General features: G+C 38.3%; 1 pseudogene; it reads left to right on the top strand.

The window, feature by feature from the left end:
- Positions 1–1324: 1324 nt before the first annotated feature.
- On the top strand, positions 1325–1369 carry LOC118636812 (annotated as a pseudogene).
- The last annotated feature ends 5387 nt before the right edge of the window (positions 1370–6756 follow it).

Below are 6756 nucleotides of genomic sequence, written 5' to 3'. Positions count from 1 at the left end.
GCTACCATCAATAAATCAACAAACAATAACTGCTGAAAAAGACTAAGAAAAAGGAACCCTAGTACACTGCTGGTGGGAATGCAGACTGGTGTAGCCACTATGGAAAACAGTATGAAGTTTCCTCGAAAAATAAAAAATGGAACTGCCATTTGATCCCATGATCCCACTTCTAGGAATATATCCTAAGAATCCCAAAACACCAATCAAAAAGAATATATGCTCCCCTATGTTCATAGCAGCACTATTTATAATAGCAAAGATCAGAAAACAGCCAAGTGCCCATCAGCAGATGAGTGGGTAAAAAAGTTGTGGTACATTTACACAATGGAATATTATGAAGCTATAAAAAAGAAGGCTCTCTTACCCTTTGAGACAGCATGGAGGGACCTGCAGATTATTATGCTAAGCAAAAAATGCCAGTCAGAGAGACAAATATCACATGATCTCATATATGTGGAATCTAATGAACAAAATAAACACATGAATAAAATAGAACCAGATGCATGGAAACATGGAAAATCTGATGAATCTCAGAGGAACGGGGGGCAGGAGTGTGTGGGGAGAGATTAACCAAAGAATTTATATGCCTATATGCATTGCCCATGGACATAGACAACAGGGTGGTAAAGGCCTGGGGTGGGGCAGGGACCAGGTGGTGAGGGACAAGGGGGCAAAAAGGCGGGGGCACATCTCAACAATAAAGATAAAAATAATAATTTTAATAATAGTACAGTGGGTTCTTTACTTACTATAAAATGATAAGAATTTAATCAGTCATTTTTAGGTCTACATTGCCCTCTTTGGGGCTTCTGAGAGGCAGTATAGAGTAAAACTTTCTTTCATTTTTTTCCTTTTCAAATGGATATTAAGAAATTTAAATATTATGTTTACATTATCCATGTTTTGAGCATGGCCCTTATGTTAATTCAAGCAGTTCTTTATACATTCATTTACCCTCATTTTTGAAGCAGTACTGAATAGAGGTTAAGCACATAGCATCAGGCTATTTGGGTTTAATAGGACTAATTACTACTGGCCATGTGACCTTGAGCAAGTTCCTTAATCCTTTTTTGCCTCAGTTTCTTCACCTATTAAATGGGAATAATAATAGTAACTGTCTTATAGGATTGTTTGATGATTGAATGAAATAACATATATATAGTCCTAAAAATAATGACAAGCAGGTAGTAAGAGATCAATAGTATTAGCAATTATTATTATTCAATGATATATATCTCCTATATGCCTAACCAATACTGCTGTAACCTCTATGTGATGCTTCTTTACTCCATACCATGACACATGGCTCTAAGAATCTCTTTGATAGTGCTTACAGTTCTTTTTGAATTTGTCTAGTAGGTCTTCCAGAAAAAAAAAAGAAAAAAAAAAAAAGAATCTGAGTATTATGGTGGGAGAAATGTGTACCTGAAATGAATTGATTGCCAGGAAACATTATTTTATCTGAAAAATAAATTATAAAAACAATCCCATTCACAACAGGATCAAAAACATATTATTACTTAAGAATAAATTTAACCAAAGAGGAAAAAGATCTCTACACTGAAAAACTACAAGATATCGATGAAAGAAATGGAAGAAGACACAAATAAATGGCAAGGTATCTTATGTTCATGGATTGGAAGAATTAATATTGTTAAAATATCCATAAGACTCAAATCCATCTATAAATTTAATGCGATCTCTATCAAGATTTCAATGATATTTTTTACAGAAGAAGAATAAAACACTCCTAAAATGTATATGGAAACAACAAAAACCTCGAAAAGCCAAAGTAATTCTGAAAAAGAAGAACAAAGCAGGAGGCACCACACTTCCTTATTTCTGATATATCTTATGAACCCTCTTAAGCAGAAAATGATTAGGAAGCACTTTAAAAGCCAGATCATTTCCCCATGCAAATGGAGGTCAAAGGCTCAATGAATTACATACAGTTTCCCAAACATGCAAGGCTCTCTCACTTCTCTGTGGCTTTTTATGTACTGTTTCTCGGTCTGGGATGTCCTTCATCCTTCTGCATCTGGATAACTCCTATTTATCCCTTAAGACAGTTTAAACATGCCTCTTTCCAGAAGCCTTTGCTAACATACTACTGATATCGTTGTAATTAACCCAGTTACTAATTAACAGGAAAGGAGCAAAGGGAAGTTTAAATAGACACATGCCCAGTAAAGTCTGGGTGCCATAGAGAAAATACTTGCCTATCAGTCACACCTGGAAAGAGGTCATTGGCCAGAATAAGCATGGCTACTGCAAGCATAGGAAGATTTTATATTTAAACTCCTGAAAAAAGGAGTTCCCTCTATTCATCTCTTGTTCTCTTGGTCTTGCTGCTCATGCCTGACTCCTGGCTTGCAGAGCTCTCACTCTCTGTACTCACCCACATGGTCCACAGCCATGTGGACCCTGCACAATGAATTGATAGACTGTGACTGATGCTACACCAGTCCCATCTCCACCATGGAGCAGAAACGTTGGACACTGGCCTTTCTTCTAGCTCTGCTGAATCCCCAGCTATACCTCTTCCAGGACTGGCTTAAGGGGATTGGGACTTTGCAAGCCCAGGGATGTAATTCCATGCAAATAAAGCTTTCTACAACATCTCATCCTCCCATGGGGGCTTCTGGAAATTATTATTTCAGCAGCACCCTAACAACCACAGAGTCACTAGCAACAGAAAAGGGCAATCCATGCTATTCTCTGATAACATTACTACCCACCATCTCTATCTGGCAACCCAGTACCAAACAGAGTGAGCTAGCCATCACTGTTCTTCTACTGGGTCTCTGTGCACTCCTCTGTCATTGCATTTATCCACTACCTTTGAACCATTTTCTTGTCTCCTTCTACCATCAGCCTGTACATTCTTGCAATGAAAGAATTGTAACTTTTACCTTTATCCCTTGTATGTGGGGAAAAAATGATTTTATGGAACAAAGTAGAAGTTCAATAAACACTCATGAATGTATGTCTACCAAACATATCATTCCTTCATCATTCTGGATGTGTACATATGAAAGAAAGATAAAGTGTGATCGGTGTTCTGAAGAATGTATAATCTAGTTAAAACAAAAAGGAACAGACACAGCCTGGCCAAGTAGCTCAGTTGGTTAGAGCATTCATTGTCCCAATATGCCAAGGTTGTGGGTTTGATCCCCCATCAAGGCACATATAAGAATATACAATAATCAACCAATGCATAAATAACACATCAATCTCTCTCTCTCTCTCTCTCTCTCTCTCTCTCTCTCTCTCTCTCTAAAAATTAAGAAACTTTTTAAAAACTTAAGGAACAGACACATGAAAATGTACAAGTGAAAGATAGTGTATCAGCAACTACTGCAATAAGACTACATAATAAACAACCCCAAAATCTCAGTGATATAAAATAACAGGCTTTTTTAAAATTCAAAAGTATGCTGTTCTGCTGGTCAGATTCAGGATTCATTCCAAACTGGAGTCATAACTGCCTTTCCAGCAGCTAGTTAGGGTACAGTCTTGTTATGGTGAATCACTAGACCACAAGAAGTCACCCAAACTGCCAACACATACTTAGGCTTCTGAGCATATTACATTGGCCAAAACAAGCCACATGACCAAGAACAGTATCCCTGAGGAAGAAAGTGTTCTCTACCCATGGTGGGAGAAGTAGGGAGTCAATATTTGTTTAATGTTATCATACAGAGTATCAGAATATCCATTCTAAATCCTTGGGAATGCCACTAACTGTTCTGAATGTACAGAGAAGAGAGATTTTTAGTGAGTCAAGGTAGTCTAGGTAGATTTGACAGCTAAAATGTTTCATCTAGGTATTTAAAAATTGGTAAAACTAAATGGGGAAAAGGGATCATTTTGTGGGGAAGGAACTGAATGAGCAGAGGTAAAAAGGTAGGATATTCATAGTACAGTTCACAGTATATTTAAGATCAACTGAGTGCAGTTAAAAGCAGACCAGAAGAGTAGACTATAGAAGTTAGAATTTATCCTTCAGCATTTGTTTAGCTATTGAAATATTTGCAGCAATTCCCTGTAACTCCTGACTTTACTTCTTTCCTCATTTTGCCTATGTAGCCTCCCTATCCCAAAATATCAGTCAGGATTCTTTAGTTGCAAGCACACAGAGAGGAGATCTGCTGGGCTTAGGAGAATAACAAGGAAGCTGAGTAAACCAAGATAGGAAAATGGAGGCTGTGTGGCAGTCATGGCCACAGTCATCATATCCCATAAATCTATCAAAAGCAGCTTGTGTGCTGTTAAAAACTAGATTCAGCCTGGCCAGTGTGGCTTATTGGTTGAGTATCAACTTTTGCACCAAGAGGTCCCTGGTTCAATTCCTGGTCAGGACACATGCCCAGGTTGTGGGCCCAATCCCTAGTAGGGGGCATGCAAGAGGCAGCCAATCAATGTTCTCTCATTGATGTTTCTATCTCCCTCTCCCTCTCCCTTCCTCTCTCTCTAAAATAAACAAAGAAAAAAAATTAAAAGAAAACTGGATTCAGAATTCAAACCATCACCACTGCAGCACACTGGGACATAGAATCCAGGGCCTTACCATCAGCATCACTGTTTATATGTCCCTTCAACAGGGCTGGCAAGGCTACTGCTGCTTCAGCTACTGCTCATCTGCAAAATATAGTCTAAGTAGTGCCTGCTATTGTACACCTGTTCTGGATTTAAAGTTTGGGACGGGTGCACCTAGTTGATTGAGCTGAGGTCACCTGTCTGTAGCCTAGCTGCAGGGGATGCTGGGATATCAACTGTCTGGCATACTCAGCATTTATATTGAGAGGTAGACCCCGCTTCCCAAGTATAAGGTAGAAAAGTCTTCAGGAACAGAAAGTGAATGAAAGTTCTACCTCTAAAAACTTTTTCACATTTTTTAAATCTTTATTGTTGAGAGTATTGCAATTGTCCCCACACCTTTTTGCCCCCTTGTTCCTCACCACCTAGTTCCCATACCACCCTAGGCCTTTACCACCCTACTTTCTATGTCCATGGGCAATACATATATGTATGTAAGTTCTTTGGTTAATCTCTTCCCACACACTCCCTCCCCCCTTCCCTCTGAGATTCATCAGATTTTTCATGTTTCCATGCCTCTGGTTCTATTTTATTCATGAGTTTATTTTGTTCATTAGATTCCACATATAAGTGAGATCATGTGATATTTGTCTTTCTTTGACTGGCTTATTTCACTTAGCATAATAATCTCCAGGTCCCTCCATGCTGTCTCAAAGGGTAATAAATTCTTCTTTTTTACAGCTTCATAATATTTTGTGTAAATGTACCACAGCTTTTTTATCCACTCATCTGCTGATGGGCACTTGGCTGTTTTCTGATCTTTGCTATTATAAATAGTGCTGTTATGAACATAGGGGAGCATATATTCTTTTTGATTGGTGTTTTGGGATTCTTAGGATATATTCCTAGAAGTGGGATCACGGGATCAAATGGCAGTTCCATTTTTAATTTTTTGAGGAAACTCCATACTGTTTTCCATAGTGGCTGCACCAGTCTGCATTCCCACCAGCAGTGTACTAGGGTTCCCTTTTCTTCATTTTTTCTTAGTCTGTTTGTTGATTTGTTGATGGTAGCTATTCTGGCAAGTGTGAGATGATACTTCAATGTTGTTTCAATTTGCACCACTCTGATGATTACTAATATTGAGCATTTTTTCATGTCTCTTGGCCATTTGTATGTTCTCTTTGGAGAAGTGTCCTCTGCCCTTTTTTTTTTTTATCCTCACCCAAGGACATTTTTCATTCATCTTCAGATAGAGCAGGAGGGAGAGAGGGAGGAAGAGAGAGACACATTGAGTGGTTGCCACCCACATGATCCCAACTGGGGCTGGGGACAAACTGCAACTGAGGTATGTGCCCTTAGTGGGAACCGAACCTGGACCTCTCTGGTCCACAAGCCAACGCTCTAATTGCTGAGCCAAACTGGCCAGGGCATCTATGTCCATTTTTTAATTGGATTGTTTGTCTTCCTTTTGTTGAGTTGTATGAGTACTCTAATTTTTAAATTAATCCCTTATCTGATGTATCACTGGCAATTATGTTCTCCCATAGAGGGTTCCCTTTTCATTTTGATACTTTTTTCTTTTGCTGTATAGAAGCTTTTTAGTTTGATGTTGTCCCATTTGTTTATTTTTTTCCTTTGTTTCTCTTGCCCTAGGCAATGTATTGGTGAAAATTCTGCTACATGAGATGTCTGGTATTTTGCTGTCTATGTTTTCTTCTAGGATTTTTATGATTTCACAAGTTACATTTAAGTCTTTTATTCATTTTGAATTTATTATTGTATATTGTGTAAGTTAGCGGTCTAGTTTCATTTTTTGCATGAACCCGTCCAATTTTTACATACCATTTATTGCAGAGACTATCCGTACTCCATTGTATGCTCTTGTCTCCTTTGTCAAATATTAATAGAGCGTAATGACGTGGGTCAATTACTGGGTTCTCCATTCTGTTCCATTGATCTATATGCCTGTTCTTGTGCCAGTACTAGGCTGTTTTGATTACAGTGGCTTTGTAGTATAACCTGATATATGGTATTGTGACCTCTCCTACTTTTCTATTCTTTCTCCAGATTGCTGCAGCTATTTGGGGTCTTTATTGGTTCCATATACATTTTTAGAGTATTTGTTCTAGCTCTGTGAAATATGCTGTTGGTATTTTTTTTTTCTTTATTGGTTTTAGAGAAAGAGGAAGGGAGAGGGCAAGAGAGATTGAAACA

This window comes from Molossus molossus, unplaced genomic scaffold, assembly GCF_014108415.1.
Source record: "Molossus molossus isolate mMolMol1 unplaced genomic scaffold, mMolMol1.p scaffold_m16_p_2, whole genome shotgun sequence".
NCBI lineage: Eukaryota > Metazoa > Chordata > Mammalia > Chiroptera > Molossidae > Molossus > Molossus molossus.
This window is presented reverse-complemented; position numbering and strand designations above follow the sequence as displayed.